This window comes from Phoca vitulina, unplaced genomic scaffold (assembly GCF_004348235.1).
Source record: "Phoca vitulina isolate PV1807 unplaced genomic scaffold, GSC_HSeal_1.0 scaffold5, whole genome shotgun sequence".
In the NCBI taxonomy this organism is placed as follows: Eukaryota; Metazoa; Chordata; class Mammalia; order Carnivora; family Phocidae; genus Phoca; species Phoca vitulina.
The window spans coordinates 38722759-38747810 of NW_022589708.1; the positions used below are offsets into that span (position 1 = coordinate 38722759).

A 25052-nucleotide genomic window follows, 5' to 3' on the forward strand; every position below is an offset into this window, starting at 1 on the left:
AAAAAAAAAAAAAAAAAAAAAAAAAAAAAAAAGGAACAGTAGTCTTTGCTTGTAAATGTGTCCCTGAAATATAAGGAAATGAGTCTGGCTATTGAAAAGTTGGCTGTCGTTGAACAGTCCCCAAATGTCCTTATCTTCTTTCAAAATCACTCCATCTCAGTTGTTATTCCTTTTTGGTTAAAAACAGCAACAACGGGGGGCCTGGGTGGCTCAGTCGTTGAGCGTCTGCCTTCGGCTCAGGTCATGGTCCCAGGATCCTGGGATCGAGCCCCACATCGGGTCCCTACTCAGCGGGAAGCCTGCTTCTCCCTCTCCCACTCCCCCTGCTTGTGTTCTCTCTCTCTCTCGCTGTGTGTCTCTCTGTCAAATAAATAAATAAAATCTTTAAAAAAAATAAAAAAAATAAAAACAACAACAACAACAGTGAATATGGTACCCTCTTCAAGCTCATTAACACATCTGTGAACATTAGCCAAAGAGGTCACTTTAAAGTGAGACAAGCGTATTCTCCCTCCAACAACAGCGCAGAGTGTGTGGTTAGGTGCGACCCAACAGCATGTTATTGCTATCCTAGTAAATATACATCATGGGCTTGTATGCATTATGTAGACTTCCTCTCACTCTCTCCTCTTATCCCATTCCCACCTGTGCTGTTAAAAAAAAAAAAAAATACCATAAGTAGATTTAAATAACTGCAAAGATAAAACCATTTTATCTTTCCAAAAATTATCATTTCTCATTCAAAAAAGTTTAAGCATCCAATTTTCAGCTGTTGAAAATAAGAAATTGAATAACAAAGAATGCTAAGTCTAAAAACAATGGTCTAAGAAGTCTTTTCAGATCAACTGTAGTACTTGCAGAACAGATAAAATGTTATAGGCTAGGGGAGGGGAGCAGAGAAACGGTCCATTAGAGCATCTTTCCTCCATTGTTTATCTACTTTGTATGTATAAAAATGCTTCTCCTTGCCTCTGGGCACCTATATAACAAAATTCAGAACCTTGAAAGAATAAACTTAAAAAAGAAAGCCAAAATCACAGTTGTTCCTTGCCAAACTAGACTCTTCACTTCTTATCAGAAAAAAGAGAGGGGGGGAAAGCCTGCTTCATTATTTACTTTATGAAAATGTTTAGAAAAAAACTGCTCTTAAGTGGAAGTTTGTTTTGACTGAAGAAGGCTTTTCTGGCAGAGTATGTTTAATAAAAGAGAAAGAAGTTGCCAGTTATCCACAAGCATTGAAAGCATTTCAGAATTGGACCCCTTTTATAAGTCCTTAATGTAACCACTGCCGCTTCTAAATGTGAACAGTCTCAAAGATTCCTGGAAGGATCTATTTTGGAAAGGGTCATTTGCCGGTTTCCGATGTTCCATGCATATTTTTTGTGCACTTTACAAAATTTACCGAGCAGATGATTTTTCAAGATGTCCATTGACATAAATAATGGCAGAAAGCCTGAATCAAGATGTCCATCAGAGCAAACCAAGGACAATCATTCTGTTTTGTTTTGTCTTGGTTTGTTTTTTAGGAATTTGGCTTCAAAATCACACTAGAAATTTCATTTGGAGGAAAGAACATATGGCATGTGTGATATCCTCCATTGTACAAATCATCATAAATCCACATATCAATTTATATGCATTTTATATATGCTTAGTTTTTTGACATCTTAATGAATCAAGTAAGTTATCACGAACATGTAGCTTCATTACATAAAATCTTAGGAAAGGCTTTATTAGAGACACGGATTTCTGCTGTTATTCAATATCAAATATAACAGACTGTTTAGCATGAGTTTCCTGGAAACATCTGAAGACATTTCAATGTCATTTTATGTTGACTGAAATGGAACGTGGACTATTTCCTCAATTACCTGCCTAAAACATTCAGCAAAAAGAGACCTTTTAAATCTGAAGATTAAAGGCAAGCCAGCTTTATAGCAGACCAAATTAATTCTTAAACTTATTGCCTTGCAAGTTAAGAGCAAAAGACTTTCTGATTATAGATATTAAGATCCTATAATGTCATCCTGCAAAAGCACGTGTTAATCTAAAATCCTTATAAAATATGATTTTGGTGTCATTTTATTGACAGATATATCATCTCTTCTGAAGTTTGAGAAATGTCATTGAAATGACTTTCTAAACACTTTAGGGAGACTTTTCATTCATTATACTAGTATATTTTATATCCTATAAAGAATAGTACCGTAACCATCATGTAGTAATTTGACTTTGAACTGGACTACTTTGCATTAATGCTTCTCTTAGTCTTTATCCATAAAAGATTCCTATTACTTATTTCTAGATTTGAAAAGTTACAACATGCATATCTGAATATATGACTGAAACCTCAAAAGGTTTTCATTGTGTAGTCTATTATTTTATACCATAAAACCTATGGTATAAACTGTAGTGTGGATGATAATCTAATTGGGTAAGATATCCTTTCCTATTAGGCATAAAGGTTCTCCACTTGTTATTGAGAAATCATATTTTGTCTTAATTAAGACTGTTGAGCTTCTCTGGTACTAAATGAGATGCCTAAAATCCCTCAACATTCCTATCATGTATGAAAAAGGAAGAACAAAAAAAAATTTGACAAGGTAAAAATAATTAATTCAGAACACTTGGAAGAAACCTAAGAATCATAATAGAGAGATACTTCATTTATAAGTATCTTGTTCAGACCAAATCATGAGTTCTTGAAGAATTCTATTTCTTTGGTGTTTGCTACTAATATTTAGACAGTCGTCCAAAGAATGCTTTGGGCAGTCATCAATACATGTTGGAGTGGATATTTTTTTTTTACTGTCATCATTACATTGTTACATTGTACTATGGTGTGTAATAGATTTTTCCTTTAAAGTCATTTAGGGAGACTAATGAATGTCTGATTTAACAGAACTTTCATTTTCTGGTTGTTTTTATGTCAAACACCGAAGATGGGGAATCTGAAAGTCTGTGAACACTCCCACCCCCCAATTAAGTCTATGGATATACTTGTAAAGTAGTGATTTAGTGTCTAGAGGAACTAATTTTTGGAATTAATGGGGTCAAAGTGACAGGTGGGCTTAAAATAATTAACGACATGAGCGAAGAACGTGATCGCTGAGATAGTGTTTCCCATTTCGTCTCATTTTTGTGTAAGAAAAGTACGTAGTGAATTGCAGAACATTTGCATGTCCTCTTTGCATGTTTTTCTCCCTGGTGCATACTATACTCACCTTCTATCAACAGCTTTAAAATGTAAGTGGAATGAATCACAAGAAACATTGGCTCTGATATACAAAGGTTTTCTCTCTGGACGCTCTATTAGCATTCTTTTACAGTGAATGATAAAAGTTGTTCACACAGGGATTTAGGATTGTTGACATTTTTACTCCTTCAATGTCAGTTTGGTATATAGCAAGTGCCTAATGTTTTACGCTTTTAATATGTGTACTTGTTCCCAGAACTATAGATATTTCCTAGTATGAATATTTTATAAATTGTATGAATATTTCACTAATTAACTGAGGTGGCTCAAGATTAATAGACACTGGTTTTTTATCTGGACTCTGTTTTCTTTAGTAATGACAACACCAATAGTAAGATACATACGGCAAGGCCCTTCTCACGTGAACACTGTTCATGAGGATGAAAAACAAGGATCATTGTTCCTAAGAAACTATTACAAATTTTACAAAGTTGTAGCACCCTCTTTGTCCTTCATTTTAAAACATTTTCTTCTTGTTTCCTGACAAAATAAGCCCAAATTAAACATCTCTTTTGGAAACTGTGGCAGAACAGAGGTTGAGAATTGTTCCTCTAAGTTCTATTTGCATTTCCTCTTTACACATTTTTCTGTTAGAAAGCTCCTAAAAGGCATCCTTTTTTGCCTTCCTTAGGCTAAGGGGAGTTCCTCTGTCATAGTTACTATTGCCCCTCGGGGGGATATAGAACCTGTTTCCTCATGAGAAGAAATGGGTAGTGTGTTCTCTGGCAGGGTCAGTCTCCCAAAATACACAGGTGCTTAATGCTTATGACACACCTAAGTATAAGGATGCATTTCGTCTTCAGTTTCCCTTTCATAGTCTGCCTGAGTGTGTAACAGCCATGATAGCTTTAAATGAGTTTGAATTGAACAGGACTTCGGTTGGAAGCCTCTATCACCAGGGAGGCTACATGTATACGATGACATATATGTCCCTTTGCATCACTCCCCCAGAGTTCAGCCTGCTATTCTGTCTGGCCAGCAGAGTGTTTCCTTCCTTCCTTCCTTCCTCCCTTCCTTCCTTCCTTTCTTCCTTCCTTCCTTTGTGACTTTTCTAAACCTGTAAGCCCGAGAGAGAAGGAACACCTCAGAGGGTTCTCCTACTTTTTCCAGTTCAGATATTACAGATGTCTTTTATTTTGTGCTAGAGCATTTATGTTAGATATATTTATATTTTATGCTATAAATAGATTTACATTTTATATTTATATTTTGTACTGTATTAGATATATTTATATTTTATAAACATCTGCATTAGGAAGTCAGTGTGATAAGAACCACTTTTCCAATAACTAGCAGAAAGGAGCACTATACAAAACCCCAAACCTGGAGCAGATCAAACTTCAGCCACAGCCTTCCTAATTCTAAACCTTAGATTCCTTAATGTTAAATTCTATGTCTATCTCTTAGAATTGTTGTGAAGTTCAATGGAGGATATTTTTGAGAAAATATAAAGAATAAAATTGAGTAAAAATGAGTTCTTAAAGTCTAGTCCTTTTGCTGTCCAAGATACTAGTGATGTATTTGATGAAATAATTTGTTTTTGATGTATTTAATATATATTTAAAGAAAATAAGTCTAATTTTTCAATGCCTGTTTTCTCATTTTATTTACTCTCATAAAATCTATCAGTTATTTCTAAATTTTGCAAGGATTTTAATTTCAGAAACCAAATTCAAATATGCTAGTATCTATTTGTCCTTATTCTCTTCATATTTTAATTTTATTTTTCCTTAGTATCACTTTACACTCTCAAAGCTTATCTTTGTTAATCTGTAACATTTTCTTGAGCATGTGTTAGGTGCCAATCACTCTTAATTGCTAGCTAGAAAGTAGTGAACTAGGCTGCCATCTTTGTTTTCATTTAAAATTCAAACATCAGATATGAATGGGGCCATTGAAACTGTTGCTGATTTAAAAGTCACAAAATCAAAATGAATTATAACCCATAATTGTTAAAATATCAGCTTTTTATTAGAATCAGTTTGAGCCATTTTTCTGGTCTTTGATGCAGAGCAATTTTATTTCCATATTGAATCAGTGTAAGACCTTAGCAGAGTTAATTAATGTTGATAAATGGAACTATGTGAAAGTTTATTAAAACTTATACAGGCATACCTCAGAGGTACTGTGGGTTTGGTTCTAGATCATTACAATAAAGCAAATATTGCAATAAAGCAAGTCAAATAAGTTTTTTGGTGTCCCAGTGCATATAAAAGTTATGCTTACATTATACTGTAGCCTATTAAGTCTAGCATTATATCTGAAAAATTGTATATTCCTTAGTTAAAAAATACATTCTCAATAAAAATGCTAACCATCATCTAAGCTGTTATCAAATTACAAGCTTACCTCTGTGTTGATGGCTTCTAACTGATCAGGGTGGTGGTTGCTGAAGGTTGAGGTGGCTGTGGTGATTTCTTAAAGTAAGACAACGATGGAGTTTGCCGCATCAATTACCTCTCCCTTTCATGAACGATTTCTCTGTAGCATGCAATACTGTTTGATAGTGTTTTACCTAAAGTAGAACTTCTTTCAAAATTGGAGTCAGTCCTCTCAAATGCTGCCACTGATTTATCAATTAAGTTTTTGTAATATTCTAAATCCTTTCTTATCATTTCAACAATCTTCACAGCCTCTTCACCAGAAGTAGATTCCATCTCAAGAAGCCACTTTCTTTGCTCATCCATAAAAAGCAATTGCTCATCCATTTCAATTTTATCATGAGATTGCAGCAATTCAGTCACATCTTCAGGCTTCACTTCTAGTTCTCTTGCTCTTTTTGCCACATGGGGAGTTACTTCCTCTACTGAAGGCTTAACACTCTCAAAGTCATCCATAAGGACTGGAATCAACTTCTTCCAAACTGTTGATGTGTTGACCTCTTCCCATGAATCATAGATGTTCCTAGTGGCATCTAGAATGGTGAATCCTGTCCAAAAGGTTTTCAATTTACTTTGCTCAGATTCATCAGAGGAATCACTATCTATGGCACCAATAGGCTTATAAGATGTATTTTTTAAATAATATGATTTGAAAGTTGAAATTACTGCTTGATACATAGGCTACAGAATGCATCACTGTGTGGAGTAGGCATGAAAATATTAATCTCGTGGTACATCTTCATCAGAGCTCTTAAGTGACCAGGTGCATTGTCAATGAACAGTGATATTTTAAACGGAATATGTGTTTCTGAAGAGTAGGTTTCAACAGTGGGCTTAAAACATTTAGTAAGCCATGCTGTAAACAGATTGGCTGTCATCTAGGCTTTGTTGGTCCATTTATAGAGCACAGGCAGAGTAGATTTAGCATAATTCTTAAGGGCCCTAGGATTTCTGAAATGGCCAATGAGCATTGGCGTCAACATCAAGTCACCACTTGCATTAGCCCCTAACAAGACAGTCAGCCTGTCCTTTGAACCTTTGAAGTCAGGCACTGACTTCTCCTTTCTAGCTATGAAAGTACTAGATGACATTGTTTTCCAAAAGAAGGCTGTTTCATGTACCTGAAAATCTGTTGTTTAGTGTAGCTATCTTTATTAATTATCATAGCCAGATCTTCTGGATAACTTGCTGCATCTTCTACATCAGCACTTGCTGCTTCACCTTGCACTTCTATGTTATGGAGTCAGCTTCTTTCCCTACACCTCATGAACCAACCTCTGCTAGCTTCAAACTCTCCTCTGCAGCTTCCTCACCTCTCTCAGCCTTCACAGAATTGAAGAGAGTTAGGCCCTTGCTCTGGATCAGGCTTTGGCTTAAAGGAATGTTGTGGCTGGTTTGATCTTCTGCCCAGACCACTAAAACTTTCTCCATATCAGCAATAAGGCTGTTTTGCTTTCTTATCATTCATGTGTTCACTGGAGTGGTACTTTTACATTTCCTTCAAGAACTTTTCCCTTGCATTCACAGCTAGGCTAACTGGTGCAAAAGGCATAGCTTTCAACCTATCACAGCTTTCAACATACCTTCCTCACTAAGTTTAATAATTTTAGCTTTTGATTTAAACTGGAGACATATGACTCTTACTTCCTCTTGAACACTTGGAGGCCAATGTAGGGTTATTAACTGGCTAAATTTCAATATTGTGTCTCAGGGAATAGGAGAGAAGAGGGAGAGAGAAAAGAGGATAGTTGGTTGGTGGAGTACTCAGAACACACAACATTTCTGATTAATTTTGTTGTCTTATATGGGCACAGTTCATGATGCCCTAAAGCAATTATAATATTAACATCAAAGATCACTGATCACAGATAATGAATATGTAATGATAATTTAAAAGTTTGAAATATTGATAGAATTACCAAAATGTGACAGAGACACAAAGTGAGAAAGTCCTGTGGGAAAAATGATGCCAATAGACTTGTTCAACATAGGGTTGCCACAAATCTTCAATTTGTAAAAAAAGAAAAAAAAAACAATTTTTGCAAAGCACAATGAAAAAGGTATGCTTATAAATTTGCTAGACCATGCAAAAGTTTAATTCTGTTTGATTTTCTTAAAACATATAGCATCAAAACAATGGGGATGCAATGGTATTAATTGTCCACATTCTGGATTCAAATGAACATATTCTGATATTTACATGTATTTTCCCAGACTTTCATATCAGACTTGTTGTTTGTTTTATTGATGGTAACATAAAATATCAGTCACCAATACCACTGCAACACTTTCTTACCCAAAGTGCATTTAGGTAGTCATCTAAAATTGTTTCATATAAAAACGTAAACCCCATATTTATAAGTGGTAAGAGGCAAGTCTTAACAGCCATTGAAAATACTAGCACTTTGAAAATAAAGAATTATTGATGCAGAATGGACTCCATGTGATGATGTTGCCAGAAACTAAGGAATTCTAGAGTTGGTGCAATCATTTTTTTGAGACTCAGGATCATGGTTATTCCATGTAATCCAAAATTGGCACACCGTTTAGTTTCCCTTCCTCTTTTCTTCCCACTATTCAACTTTCATGCCTTCTGCTTTCCAATTCTTGTTTCTCCTTTTCCTACCCACCCCCAACACTTAGCCCACTGTTCCTATTGCGTATGTGCTCTTGTCTTTTTATTTTTGTCCATATTAAAGGATTTGCAGAATATTCCAAACAATAGAGATAGAGCCATTCAAAGTTTCTTTAGGACTCCCATTGCTCTTAATCATATATTTGTCTTATATTTTCTCCATTGTTAGGAATCTAGTTCCTTACCTTTTGTGATGTCCCAAGTTCTTCTTCGAAGTTAGCTTCCAATAAAACACAAAACAGCAAAATAACAAATATTATAAACAAATGTGGGGAAAATGCAAAAGAAAGAAGATGTAGTGCCCTAAAACTGAACAGAAAAGAATGTATGTCCTGGAAAAGCTTGCAGACATGGAATATTCACTGCAGACTTCATTTCAAGCATTCCAATAGCCAAGACAATAAGAGAAATGTATTACATATGATCCTCAGTGTCAAGAGCATGCATTTCTCAAAATAAGAATGAACTCTTTCTGATCATAAGAGAAGAGAAACATTTATCCTGATGGTACAAATAGAGATTGTTGGAGAAGGTATATTGGAATTAACGGGGTTCTTTTAAGAAACACGTTATAGGCCCCACTGTAGATCAGTTAAATCAGAATCTTTGTGGGGAGGAGGACCAACAATTCTTATTTTTAAAAAGCACTGAAGGTAATTATAATGTGCCCTCAGGGTTGAGGACACCTAACATAGAGTAGAGAGGACTGGTTCCTTGACTTGAAGCAGCTACGTACCAGATGCATGTGCTTGATGGTATTATTCCCCAGGGTTTTCTGATTTTTAAATTAAAGAGTTTGAATTAGACACTTTAAAGGTTTTTTCAAGTTTGCAGTATTTTTCTCCTTATTCTTTCACCAGTGGACTTTTACCTCTACTAGTTCTCATGTTGCACATTTTCCAGAAAAAGCTAGGATACACCGATGGCCACCTGCGGTCATAATAATTAATGGTCAATTCTGGCAACGTGAGCCAGACACTTTATATGACTAAGTTCTGGACCCAGGAGGTACATTTAGTTTTCCAGACAATAATTGACTAAAAGTGCTTGTCATAAATCAGTGGCCATTGACACTAGCGAGCATGTTCTTTTATGATTAGCCCTTTCTTAAACCCCAAGAATATTGTTGTTTTGAAAAATAAAGCAATGTGGAGTGAGTAGAAAATAGCATTTTTCAGTTGCAAAAGAGAAATCAACTGATGGAATGACATTTTGAAGAGTGTATTTCAGATAGAGAGAAATACCCAATCCTGTCATAAAACTAACCCCCAAACACCAGAAAAGACCACTTGAAAATAATCCAGATGACTTAATTATTAACTGTTTGTCATTTGTGACCAAATATCAGCTGATGGAAATTGTTTTGAGGTTAATGAAAGCATAATCACTTTATTTCAAAGGTTCATATCCAGAGTCAGATTGCGTACTGTAGAGCAGATGTCATGCTATGGTGCAACCTGAACCTATTACCATTTCCTCTCAACTGGATTGGGTAACCAGATGTACAAGTCATATACTTTAAAAAGCAAAACTGCTGATTGTTGGGATGCTTTTAATTTTAAAGTAATAGTAACATATTTTGGATATGTTCAAATCCTTAGTGATACTAGCCACTGCAAATTCAAGAAATAGCAGCTTACAAATAAGTCCATATAATGGTTTCATTTTTATTCACAGAGAAGTGGGAGAAGAGGAGAGGAAGTTAGAGAATTTTGTATTATCATTCTGTTAGTTTCATTGGTAACTTCTGTGCTGGAATCAAATGGGGAATTTGTTCTGATTGCAATATCCTACTGTGCTGAATCTCTGAGCGATTAAGACTTGTTAATAGCAGTGAAGAGTCAATAAGACTGCTCATGGGTTCGAATGGCAACGTTGAACAGTCAGAACAAAAACCAAGTTACTTTAATAAGCAAATTTGATTGGCACATAGTGTGACAGCTGACGCCAGAAGGAAGTCTTCTGTTAATGTTTCAGATGGTTATGTTATTACTTGGGTGATCTGACAAGAATCTACCATGGCTTATGCAAAATAGGACATGGCAGATGTCAGGACAGCAGAAGATACACATGTGATAGTCCTGACGAGAGTTTTGCCCTTGAGAAGTGGGGGGAGTGTCATTTCCTTCTCAATATAGGTATCATCTTGATGCTTTGGGTTCTCAAATAGGAGATCCTGAATCACACAGAGGCACACATTGTTGATATTGTTTCATATTATTTTACTTCAAACCATAACTGTTCCATTTTGTTTCCAAGGACAATTTTGTGTGATTTGATCAAAATATGTAGTTACTCTGATCTGTACAGGCTATTTTCAATGATACATTAACAGACTACCATGAATTTAGTAGTTTAGATCAATAGAAGACACAGACTGTATGTAATAAAGCCTGAACACACAAAACCATTATAACCATATCTTAAACATATCATGAAATTTACATAACTTGCATAAATAATGGACACCAGGTATTGAGTACCTATAATGTGCCAGACAATGCACTAAACAGTCTAAATAGTCCAGATGATTTGGTCCTCACAACAACTCAGTGAAAACGGCATGTGTTATTTTTAACCTTTTTATAGAGGAGGATACTAAGGCTCAATGAGACAGAGTACTTTGCTCAGAATCTCTCACATAAATACTAAAGATGGGATTTAAAGCCATTCATATGATAAATTCCATTGAGCTTTTTCCATTGAGCTAAAATGTAAATAATGCTATAATGAACACAGGGTGTGTGTATCCTTTTGAATTAGTGTTTTGTTTTGTTTTGTTTTTGTATAAATAACCTAAAAGTGAAATTGCTGGGTTGTATGGTATTTCAATTTTCAATTTTTTGATGGAACTTCCATGTTGTTTTCCATAGTGACTGCACCAATTTACATTCCCAATAACAGTCTATTGCAAATGGCCAAAATGGACATCTTCTCAGTCTTTCTCTGTCTCTCTTGCACAGAAAATTTCCTTATTCTTTACTATATGATCTATGGATGACTACTGAAAATAAGACTGGAATCAGATTATTTGTGGGCATTCCTTTCAGCTTCAAAATTTTTTTTAGAAATTTTTGATATGGAATTGAACACATTTTCTCTCCTTTTTGGACATTTTCAAAGTTGTGCTTTTTAGTAAAAGCCAAGTATTGATTGTGAACAAAGGAAAACAAATAATCCTTGTGGTTGATGACATTTTTAGGCCGAGCAGCTTTTTGAATAGCTGGAAGAGACCACCAGTGAAGAAAGAACTCCCTTTTGCTCCTGCATATTAATAGCACATAAGTAGCTTTCACAGAATCTGTAACGATAGCACTACCTCTCACGACTGCAGACATAGCTGAACAAGTGTGGATAGGTTAAATGTTCTAAAATGTATTATAAAATTACCTGTCACAGCAGCTGAAAGCCTATTTCCATTACAACGTAGCTTCACTGCGCAGAAGTTGAGTCATCTCTATTTTGGTAACTGTTCTTTATCACTAAAGATAATTCATATTATATTTTCATCCTCATGGTGGAGGCAAGAGGATCACCCCAAAGTTTTGACCTACAAAATTGCACTTGATAAAGCAGACTAAGGAAATAGTGATAGAGACTCTCATGCTTTCATTGAGCTTATGGTTGTAGATTTCAATAGACAAGATTTGATTTAAATAGGTTATCAACTAGTCTTCATCCTTACATTATTACCTGAATCTGACTTGGCTTCTGTGTTATCAGTTTCTAGCTCTTCATAGGCAATGACAGAATATTTACTGAGTAAAATGAATGAATGAGAAGTTCTTGCTTCTCACATTGCCTCTCATGTTGCCACATAATAACATTCCAGGGCACATAAATATAAATAATTCCCATAAGTCATTTTACAGAGCCTTCTATTCATAAACACATTGTGTAAAATTGGTGGAAAGAGAAAATGGAGCCACAGATATTTTACTGTTCTTTCCTGTTATTATTACCTACTTTGTAAAATGTAAAATTAAAGTCCAAGTGATTGATTCAGATCGCAACCTTAGTCTCCATTTCAAGAGATTAGATAGTGTTATTAATCTGAAACTACAGTATTATGTAGACAGTTTAGTTACCCTTCATTTCTAGTGGGTGCAATTAAATATAGCATATCAAATTCTCAAAGTATATACTTAGTACCATCTCCCAATCTGCTTTACTTTAGCACTACATGATGCAGCAAACTCAGAGGACCAACCACAGGTCTCGGCTATGACGCCATCCAGAATACAGCTACTCTTAAAGAGGACCAGGTGCCGCTGTGAAGGACTGATTCATTCTCCACCTCACTGCTTGTAGTTAAAGAATATTCAGTATGGGTGGAGAGGAAATAATACCAAATGAGGAGGCACCACAGCAGACACATCAGAGAAGCCCTTTTTTTGCTTTTTAGGGACAGGAAATGTTATTGTAAATGAGGATGGCATAGCTTCTCTATAGTCAACACTATCAGATCTCCTACTCTCCCACTGTCCAAGAGGAGAAAAAAAATATGGCGGGAAAACACGCCAATACCTCTCTCCATTTTGCAAGTGGACTACAATTTCTCCCACTTGTATTTTTCTGCAAGTGTTTTTTTTTTTTTCTTTTCATTGACCCTTGACAAGTTTACTCCATGCGTTTTCAAATTCCTCTTGACTACTCTTATTGTACATCCTCCCCTCAGAGCACTGTTCTTTATAAACCACTAATTATTCATATCTCCTAAACACTGCCCACCAGTGTTTTTAATGTGAAATTGCCTTGGCTAGTGAAGTACTGGCATTTGGTGAGATGTTCTACCTCATAATTTTAGAAAACCTTAAGCTTTATGTGAATGAAAGTGAGGCAGATTGAAAAAAGTGGGGGGAAAGATAGGAAATGTTCCTTATAAAATGACCTCTGTGGGAAGAAAATGGAGGGAGATGTAGAAAATATAAATTGGGTACATGCAGCTAGAGATCAGGTTATTTTTTCCCAGGTGGGCTCTGAAGCCAAATAGCCAGTTTGAGCTGCCCATGATACCCCCGTGTGTCTCTGCCCTATCCTGACTCATGGCATCATAAAACACCAAACACATTAAAAACTAGAAAATATTAATATGTTTTAACAATTCACAGCAGATACTTTGATATTTCTGAAATTGTGCTGCATCTTGAATCATGGTATCTTAAAACTAGTTGAGAACATTTTTAATGGCACCTGGAATTGTAGCACATTGTATAAGTGTTGGTGTCCTAGAGTCAATGAAATGCATTATTATTAGCAATAACAGTTAAGAGTAATCTTTCCTACCCAGGAATGATTTCTATAAACTTATGCATATTACACAGGGGCCTGGGAATTTCCTATCCCTCGCATGTTATTGCCACCTCATAACAATGGCCTCTTTCCAGTTTCTATGGCTTAATAACCAACCGGCACAACGTGATTTTTTTCCTCTTTAAATATAATCAGTTGTTTGAGGGAGTTTTAAATATAAATTTGGGTGAAGAGTTGAAAAGTTTAAATTGCTATCTCACCCATGCCAGATGCCACTTTCACATTGGTTTAGAAGCTCCTGGAGTGTCTTTATAGATGGCTTGTCTATTCTTGTGCATGTTGCTAAGTTTACATATGCTGCTGTCTGCAAGTATTTTCAGATGAACTGTAGTAGCAAACCCTACAATTCAGCCTGGATTCCTGAAGAATGTACTTTTGAAAAACAAAAACAAAACAAAACAAAACAAAAAAAGAAAGAAAGGGGGAAAAAATACAAGCTTTAAATAAAGAAGCACACATACGTAAGAGGCAAATGCAGCAAGAGAGAATTGGCTATGGGACGAAGATTTCAGTGATTCTGATTCTCCAGGGTCATCTGACTGCTGTATGAGCAGCGGAGTTAGTGATTCCAGGTCCCCTCGGGGTGGCCACGTATAGGAACCATGGTGAATTGGAGTGCCGAAAAGAATGGCTTATTCTGGATTATTAAAACAGCTAATTCTGTGATAAAGGGTGATTTATGTCACTTATTACAAGTTTGTGTTTTTATCTAAATGAAATGACCTATATCTAAGAACCTCAGGGAGTGTTTTGAATTTTAAATTCTCCTGAATCCTGATCTTTGCTATTTGAAAATGGGAAAAGAAAAGGATACAACTATTAGGGCTTTTGTTTCTTAAATTGTTTATTTTGGTCAACATTGGATGTCACAGTTACTCTGAAAATACTTGGAAGCTGTCTTAGAAGGTTTTCTGAAGAAAAATCACTTTTATTAGAAGTTAAATTGCTCAACTTGAAAATATAATTATTGGACATGAATATTTTAAAATCATCAAAATGCTACTGATGCAAATTTTCAAGTGTGGGAATCTTCCTGACCTGCTTTAATAAATGTTCATTGCTATCTCTTTTAAGAGACATCTCTGACTGTAAACATTCACTGGTATCCTTAGGTAGAAGTCTTTCTCATACTACCCTCACCGTGGACTTTTTAAAAGAGCACACGAGACCTCCATGTATTCCTAAACTTAATTAGTCCATGAAACAGGCACTGTTTCTAGCATTGCTTTTGATTAATTTATTGCATGAAGAGTCTAACCTTGACTATTAAGATATTTTCTTAGTGATGTCTTTTTATAACCTTTCATTTGTGGATGAGCAACACAAGAAGAGGTAATGCACTCATTTAGATAAGACACAAAATGCCTGCCAGGGAACCTGGGTTTGTTCCAATTCTCCTCTTAGGCAAGTCTTTTATCTCCCTTTGATATAGACCAGGGATCTACAGAGCACTAAACTAATGAAAAGGGGTTGTCTTTTTCTCTAATGTTATGACACAGAATTTTGATTTGATATTATAGGACTGTGGAATTGAAGAAGACCTTATAGTCATGTAATCTAACTTTTCAAGCAATGTAAGAATTCCGATTCAGAATTCCTTGCATGCAATTCTTCTTTGCAAGTGGATCCAGATATATAAAACTCATCATCTTTACAGATAGCCTATTTTACTATGGGGCTTCAGTTACAAGTCAAGCTAAAATCCACTTCTCTCGGGGCGCCTGGGTGGCTCAGTCGTTAAGCGTCTGCCTTCGGCTCAGATCATGATCCCAGAGTCCTGGGATCGAGCCCCGCATCGGGCTCCCTGCTCTGCGGGAAGCCTGCTTCTCCCTCTCCCACTCCCCCTGCTTGTGTTCCCTCTCTCGCTGTGTCTCTCTCTGTCAAATAAGTAAATAAAATCTTTAAAAAAAAAAAAATCCACTTCTCTCTTACCTTTATATGTTGGTCCTCTTTCTACCCTCTGGAAAAAAAATGGATTGATCAATTTTTCTCCAACTTAAGACCCATCAAAATTTTGGAGTAGCTTATTGTGGCCCTCTTCCACTGCAGATAGATCAAGATGTCACATTCCAAATTTAGTTTATTTTATTATTTTTTGAGATCTTGTATTTCTTGTTTGAAAATCTGATATGCAGATTTTATATGGGCACAAGATTGCCTACATATGGTCTGACTGTGGCAGAGTACTTTTGAAGTGTTGTTTCTCATGATATGGGTACCCAATCTATGAATGCATCTTTTGAGAAGCATTACTGAAATATCTTACAGGAATATGTCATCTTAAGTTCTGGTACACAAAATGATTATTGTAGAAATTTAGAAAACACATAAAGTACTCAGGATAGATTTCCTAGGTATAATTACATCTGAGTATGGCCTTAAGGAATGCAAAGGATCAGGAGTATTTTCCCTCTGTCTGACAAAACACTTTGTATTAAATTCCTGAATTTTATTGACCTGATACATTAAGGACCTCAATCTTTTCGATGTATACTTTGTCAACCATATCTGTAGTCATATATTTAAAGTCACTTATTTTTTTAATGCTACGTTCTGCCCTTGGCATGAATTACTACTAACTTCTCTATTGTTGATTTTGAGCCACTATTACGGCTTGTTAAAATTACTTTGCATTTTTGCTGTTATCTGCCACTGTTGCTATGATCTATGGGATACTTTCTATTTGACACACATGCCTTCTGTATCTTAATTTAAGTTATTGATGTAAACATGCTGAAAATGGAAAGTCTTTGAACTGCAGTTTCAGTTTACATAGGTACCAGAAAGTAAACTTGATTGTGAATCCCTAAGATATTTCTAGCTGAGAAATCAGGAACGATTTCTTGAAAGGCATAACCTTTTAATTGTGGATTGGAAGATGAGAGGGAAGGAGAATGAGAAGTATATTTCAAGTAATTCAAATATATTCCTGGAGGTGAGAAGGTATGGTAACGTGGTGAAATGAAAGCATTGGTTGCTGATAGGACCGAAGTGAAAATTGAGGCTGAGGTAATATCCATTCTTTCCTCGTTTCCCCGATCAGGAAATCAACTTTAATTTTCTAACTCTCTGATCCCTTATACTTTCATATAACTTACCAATTGAAATTTAAGTCATATCTATAGGTACAGAAAGCAATTTGGTAGATAATTAAACTGAAGTAGACACTTGCATTTGTAATCCGTGTGAGAAGAGAACACCTCCTTCCTGATAACAGCAGCAGGAATTTCAGGTAGGCTTTGACTGACTTGGTGTGAGATCTCAGAATCAAATGTGTGGATGGGTGAGTGGGCAGCAGCTGAGCTCTCATTGAAAGATGGTCTTCTATTATCAGAACAAGAGTGGGGTTCCGCAGGCCGACACAGGGTCTGTTGTAAGTGCGATCCTATGTTTCTCATACCTAATCTTCCTGTCTCAGAGGCACTTGGTCTAGGTGGTACCGTACTGTGTAGTTGCAGATGACCCCTGAGGCAGGAGCCGAAAGTCGCGTGAAAATAAGACAAAGTAGTTTGCACTTAGTTTCTTGGATTTTATTTGTCTTCCAAACTTTTTTTGAACTTCCCCCAATTTTTCTACAACGTTTCCCCATAATAGTTATTAATGCTTTCTCATAAGCAATACTGAAAAAAGTCATGTCACTGAGATTTTGTGAATGTAATGTTTTCTATCCTGGTTTAATCTCAAAAGCAATAAATTGTAGGGTTAGTAACCAAGATGTCAACACGTTTAGTAATATACACAAAAAAATTGGAAGAATTTGCCATGTTAAATCACACATACGAACCCTTCAAGTTTAGGAACAACGACTGTGAAGTGTGCCTTCTTTTCCTTTCAAATCCATTCCATTTTCCAAGAGCAGGACACCAGAGGCAAAGTCTCTCTGATGATCAGTGGAGATGAATTTATTTAACATCCATCTCCAAAGAGGTAGGAGTCCTGTGATATGGACACTTCCTGGACCCTTTCTACAATCCCTGCTTTGGGATAAATAATACATTGGAGACCACAGGTCCAAATGATAGTTTAAAATATAAGTCAAAATTTCATATTTAATTACAAAATATATCATCAAGTCCAAACTATAAGTAATGTAAGTAAGCACCAATTTGAATTAAACATCTAACCATCTGATCTTTCTTTTCGCTGTTCTCAATTGTTATTTCTACATTTTAACCTAGTAGCTTATTTATTTATTTATTTATTTATTTATTTATTTATTCATATTTACTTAATAAATATCTTATTTCAGTTTTCTCACTGCAACAGACATCATAGAATATGAAAACTGATGTAGGGCGCCTGGGTGGCTCAGTTGGTTAAGCGGCTGCCTTCGGCTCAGGTCATGATCCTGGAGTCCCTGGATCGAGTCCCGCATCGGGCTCCCTGCTCGGCAGGGAGCCTGCTTCTCCCTCTGACCCTCCCCCTTCTCATGTGCTCTCTCTCTCATTCTCTCTGTCTCAAATAAATAAATAAAATCTTTAAAAAAAAAAAAAAAACTGATGTAATATCCTGTAAGCAACACAACCATTTTAGAGTATTAGATCTACAAATTTTAAATAATTCATATATTTTTAAAAAAGCTGATGAATTACTTCACTACATATAGAATTAAGGCCTTATATATTATGGTCATCTTATAGTTCTGCTTTTTGTTGTTGTTGTTTGGGTTTTAAACATTTATTCATCTTTGACATGTTTTGTTTCTAATAGCAAGATGGTATCAGAGATACATTGAAATAATCCTTTCCTGCAGAGCTAAGTGACTACATCTGTCTCCTGTTTCTTTCTTTGTGTGTGCAGAAAGTGAAAATGCCCATTCATAATAAGAAAATGTAAGTCTGGTAGGCACCGAGGTTTTAATATTTAATTTTCCACATTATAAAGCAGACTCTTCTCTGCCTTCCCATAAATGCAGAAATGGATAAGATTAATTAAACATTAAACCATTATTCTTCATAAAAGAAAAGTCCATTGCCAGTCATGTTTGATATACTTTCTTTCCAAGGTGATCTTTCACAAGTCTTAACTCTCATCCCTTCTTAAAATTTTTAAAATAATAACAAGGAATGTAGTCATTTTACTGTCATTTTTCTCTTTTATTTTTTCTTATATTATTGGGACAGACTTTCATATGAATTGTGGATTGATTCCAGAATAGAGAATTTATAGATATTATCCAATCTAGCACTTATCTTGTAGTAGAATTGTCTGGCAAAATAGAAAAACAAATTTCTTTTCTAGATCTTTTAGCTGTAGAAAATAAATATATGTTATATATTTACATAGTATATATTCATTACATATATATTGATTCTTTGTTATAAATAAATATATATATATATATATATTTGATTCGTGGGAAGAGTAGATATGTGAACACTTAGCAGCCAATCATGTTGACATTTGTGATTATAGTCTTTTAATGAGTGGCTTATTCCTAATAGATTCATAAGGTAAAAAAAAAAAGCCAAGATATATTAGACCCAAATATACAGTTGAAATAAGGCCAGAATATTGGATTGAAACAAACACATATGTGCGCATGCACACATTTCTCATGCATATAATTTCTACTATGCATTGTTACCTTCTACATCTATAAACATACCTCATAATTGCTTGTGCTTTTTAAACCATGGGCATAATTACCATGAACATAATTACAGCATTTGCCAGATTCTGTATATCATAGAGAGGTTTCCTTTCCCTTTCTCCCCTTCTTTTGTTAGGCAAGGTTATTAGCTATTTTCACTGTCAGGTGATGATATACTTTCTGTATTTTACAGTGATATTGAAGAGAATCCATGGAAATATTCAGCATAAAATATACATATAACAGAACTGCTAACTCTTTTTCATGATTATGTTACAATTGTTCTCAGAGGATTGTCTTCTGTCCTGAGGTGGCATCGAGTTAAAAAAAAAAAAATAGGTTGCCAGTAATCAAGTGGTTACACTAGACAGGAGAATATGTCTGCCACTGGGAAGAGACAATATGGATAGATAGACCAAGATCAAACTTACCTTTGCCATCCCCTTTTTGACTCTTTCTGAGAGCAGGTAGGGTTTCAGTAAATCATCAAACTCATGTACTGGTCAGAATTTTTTGAACAGGATTGTACACTAGCTGTTCCATCCTCATTCCTAGGTGGCACCTCAGATTGGAACACATGGAGGCTCAGTATCTCCTAGAGGAATTCAGGAAATGGAAAGAGACGTAACACCAGTGTTTATCCATAGAAACCTCACTGGTAATGACACTCTACATCCGCTTTTCTAAACAGCAACTGAAGCAAAAGTTTACAACCAATAATACAAACTGGGGGTTAAATGCTAGAGGGAGAGCAGAGGGTGATAATAAACCCACTGAGTGTATGAATTAAATTAAATAAATAAATAAACTTAGGGAAGACCTCTGTGGTACCCAACTGCCATAACTTTGATTAACCTCACTGTGTTTCAGCACTGGGTCATGCAAGCCTTTGACACAGTTTCTTTGAGATGTCAGTCACATTTCAATAACTTTTCAGCATGGGCTTGTAAGTCCTGTCTCTTCATTGACTTTGAATGAGGCAGGTTGCTTATGAATGCAGCTTGAAGTGTCATTCAGAGATACTTGCATTGTGTTATCTTTGATTGGCATGTCTGGGAGTTGTGGAAAAAATTCCAGCATATCCAAATGTGCTTCTCTAAACGCTGAATATCTTTACACAAGTGTTTTCTCCAGGAGAATCCGCTCATACCCTTATGATGATAATCTGCTATTGCAGTGTTCCCTCTTACTATAGAGGAGCTATATCCTAAAGCAGTAGGTTTATAGGACTTGGGAACTCAGATTGCATTTGCAGTTCTGATCCTACAAGCCTTTGGGGCTACAATTTAACTAATGTATCACATTAACTGCCACATGCAGAGCCTATCTAACAACCTAATTACTTTGATGAGAATACCTGTGTAATATCCTTTTACTTGGCAAAAACAAGTGGTGCTAAAAAGATCCCAAAGCATCTACTTCATCTAGAAAAAAATAATAAAAGCATTCCTTTCATTAACAAAATGCCAGACATATAAACAACTGATTTGCAAATGATCCTTACGGACAAAGAAGTGCTCTTGTCCCCAGTACTGACTCCCTTGCAATAGATGGCATGAGCTGTTGGTATTCACACTAGTGCAGTTAGAGAAACTATGGCTAGCTAGATATGTTATATATACATACCTATAACAAAGCAAAAAACCTTGAAATGCATAGGGGAGTTGTCCTCTAGATGGCTGAAGCAAGGACATGCTCAAAATGCCCTTCCCCATAGCATAAGCCTTTGTTCTGTTGTAGTGTAAAGAGGACACTCACACACACACAAACACATACACACACTAGCATCCAGCAGTGTATTGGATTATCAAGGAAAGAGTCAAAACCAATGTCCCCCTAAACTCTCATCATCCCACAGAGAAGAGTGCTTAGGCTGGACATAGCTAGAACAAGCACAACAGGGAAAATGCTCTAGGAAGGGTTCTCCACCCCAACAATGCTTTACATGTTAGAGACCAAGGGACAGAAATATCTGAACAGCCACGTACAGGTAAAATTCTACACTTTCTGGTCAAAAAAGTGGCCTTGGAAGGTGACACCTTCAGAGAATACCATGTCTGCTCTTCCATTGAGCTCATTGGGTCTGCTGAGCAAGCTTTTTATGAAACTACCAAAGGCAGGGGGAAAAATCTGCCTCTAGGACCATTTGGGTTGTCTCTCCTCATTTAGAGACCAAATTCAATTAATTTACTATTAATGTTGGTAAGGAGTATCTTTTTATAATATAAATATATCTGGGTCCATTATGTGACAGTTGTTATTTATATATTGTTACTCATTTAAAGTCTGAACTCCCACCTAACACATAGCAAAGTTCAATTGGCTGAATGAAATAAAAATCTTGATTGCCATGGAAATAAAATATGATGGACTAAAATAGCTTGAGGACACTAGGGATATTTGGGAAGTACCAAAGTCAGATTTCAACTGTTTTAAATTTTTGCCTGCAGTTAGCCCTACTCCTTTTTAGGAAAGGGAAGAAACTTCTCTATACTCTTCATTGTCATACCTTTCTCCTTGCTGACAGGAAATAGGAACATTAATGCCTTAATTAATTATTAGTTAATTAATAATGGATTAAACAGGCCTTTATAACTACCTTTGACATCTAACCACTATTTATAATATTGTTTCCATATATAAATTACTGATCTACAAATTAAATCTTTAAAAAAAATCCATTTATAAACTAGTATCTTAGCTACATTGATCTAATGAGCACTTATTTAACAGAGGCAAAATTTCACTCTATGAGTATACTAGAGTTTACTATAGAACAATGTTATTGGTTGATTAAGATGGTTAAATGAAAAGTGAAATAGCTTCAGTATGTTAATTAACTTATGGCAGTGTATTACCCAAAGCCCAGGCTCAGGAACCATATAGTCTAAATTGGAACCCTAATTACTACTTACTACATATATTACATGTCCAATTTTTTAAACCTTTTTGTACTTTAGTTTTCTGATCTGGAAAATAAGGATATTAATAGACCACTAGGAATACTAAATTAGTACAAGTAACACACTGGAAATAGTGATTGGCACATGATAAGTGCTCAATAAATGTTAGCTATATTGAATATTAGTGGAGAATTTAGATTATTTTGAAGAATTTCAATCAAAAAGTAAATCTCATATACTAATATATTAATAATTCTAAGTTAATAATTAACAGAAACTAGGTATATTTCAATTTAAAAATTAGGCTGTTCATTTTAAACATAATACCTATTTTGTAAATCTTTTATCATCATATTTCTCAAAACTCTCAGTTCTTTGTATGTTAATACATGAAGGAAAATGTAAAAAAAGATGCTTTGAAATTCTTAAAATACAAAGAGTGTTGAGGGATAGGAAATTAGGATACTTAACATGTTAAATCATGTTTCCATTGTTCTGAACTCAGTATTATGTAAAATTATATAAACAGACATATAAACCTTAAGAAGAAACTTTCTTTACTTGAAATATATTTGCCATATAACATTGTGTAAGTTTAAGGTATACAACATGCTGACTTGATGCATTTATATACTGTAATGATTGTCATTATAGCATTTAGAAGAATCTTTTTAAAAGGACACTATATCAGGGCAATCTGAGACAAATTAAGCAAAAATAAGTGAGAATGTAAGAGACAAGCCCATTGGAATATATGAGAGGTGATTATAGATCACTTATTCTGCATTGTATTGAGTTTAAAACTAAGAATAAATAAATTTCAAATGCATCCTAGACTGGATGATGACGATACTGATAATGAAAGAGATAAGTGAGACACAGGTTCAAAAATTTCCAGAACTTATTTCTCCTTCTTCATGTATTACCATGTCTATAATTACGTTGTAATTTTTCTGTAGCTTAATATTTCTGTAACACAGGGAAGAGCAGAGATTCTTCCTTTCCTCCCATGTTTTTGTTTCCTCCTATGTCTGTCCAGGTAAAGCAAAAAAGCTTTTATTTTAAATCTGCCCTCTACACCACACCAATACAAGGTGTGGGTAAGGGGAATAAGGATTAACAATAAAGGGTAAGAATTAATTGTTCCCTAACAAGGTTGTGTAATTCTTGCACCAGCAACATTAATGCACGTGCCCTGTGTTCAGGCTGCAGAGTCACTGAGGTGCTGCAGAATCTGACACCGTAGGTCCAGATCCATGTCTGTATGAAGCCCGGTGGCATACCATGGAGAGCAGTGATCTTGGAGCCAGGAAGGGAAAAAGGTGAACATTTTATTAGTGCCTGCTCTGTGGCAGACACAGATGCTTTATTTCCATTATACCACTAAATTTTCACACATTTCTGCACATTTCCAATTTTGCAGGCAAGAAAACTAAGGCTCAAAGACTTGCCCAAAGTCAGAAGTTTCGTGAGATGCGGAAAGAGGATTTGCACTCTGCACTGATTCCAAGCCCAGGGTCCTTCTCCTTCCACACAACCTGATTTCTAGTTCCAGGCTTGCCACTGGCTATGTTGACATAAACAAGTCACTTTCTTAATGTGTTAATTTAGGTACTTACACCAGGACCCATCTGGATCTTGGGGATATCTAAATTAGTAAAACCCAATGGGGTGAAAATAAATACATTCATGCCATTGACAGGAATGCATCACACAGAAGGTATAAAGCAATCTCTTTCTCAACACCAGTGAAAGGTTTTAGCCCCACAGGAATAAAGCTTCCTGAACAATGTATTACTATCCCAGATCAGCTGAAATCTAATGTAGACAGCAATGACCATTTCGGGGAGGGGGTAGATGAAAAATCAAAGAGAATCCAAAATCTGTCTTCTATTCCCACTTCTTCTAATTCACTGTGTATTTCAAAAGAAGATTCCTTCTGTTTCCTCCTCCTCCACTTCCTTCTCCAAAAAATTAATCAAAACAAGAGAGAATTACTGCAGGTGAGGTCAATGATCTACATCAACAAACAATACCACAAGAAAGGTAGGGGTGATACTCTAGTAGATGTTAGGTTATTAAATTTAATAAAGAATAATGTAGCTTGAAAAGTGCTTTGGGTTTGTCATAAATTAATACTGGGCAGCCAACAATATGTTTATTGTTTTACAGCTAAGAACTGATTAAGAAGTCTCATAGGACCTCTACCTTGTTACAGAATTAATTTTTAACATCCTTTTCTACTTCACAAGCTTGAAAAATGCTTGAGGAAAGAGAACAGGTTATTTATATACCCTTATTTTTCATTATACCTATAATATTCCTATGTACATGTTGGATACTTAGTAAGTGTATATTAAAGTCCTCAAATGAATATATATGCCTACTACATCTGAGACCCTCACTAGTCATTTATCTAGTTGAGTCTAGAGCTTTCATTTGCTGTATTTGTCATGAATAACAAAGACCTGTGCATACTTAAAACTCAGTTTGATCTTCTTTGTCTCCAGTGGATAGCAGTATGGCGTACTATAAATGCCATTGCTTTGACAATATTTAGTAGTTATGGAATGCATGCACTTTACTCTTTTGAGATTGTAGATTCATTATTATTTAGTATTTGAAAACAAATAAAGTTATGATTCAGAATAATTGTATAAATTACAATAAAATAAAGACACATGCAGTCATGGCTAGGCATGATAGCAAGCTATTTTTTTGTTGTTGTTTAACTCTTTAGATGAAGTATATTTTGAGAATTAAGGTAGTGTTTGGGGGTGATTCTTTAGTACTGATTGTTTAACCAGTTAATCTGAACTAATTTTGAGCAATAGTATATAACATACATATAAATAATGGATGTTTTCTAATCTACTGTGACTAGATGTTTTATGAAGGAAAAGTACAGAAACTTGGGTATTTTTTAATGACTTCTTGAAAACTTTTAATTTCTTCTTAATATTCAGAATAA

At 35.3% G+C, this 25052-nt stretch overlaps 1 protein-coding gene and 1 pseudogene across 6 annotated transcripts in view; one reads left to right on the top strand and one right to left on the bottom strand.

The window, feature by feature from the left end:
* PCDH9 (protocadherin 9) overlaps positions 1-25052 on the top strand; it is a 930050-nt gene that overhangs the window by 78595 nt on the left and 826403 nt on the right. The gene's annotated exons all lie outside the window — the stretch shown is intronic.
* LOC116631365 lies at positions 5602-7335 on the bottom strand (annotated as a pseudogene).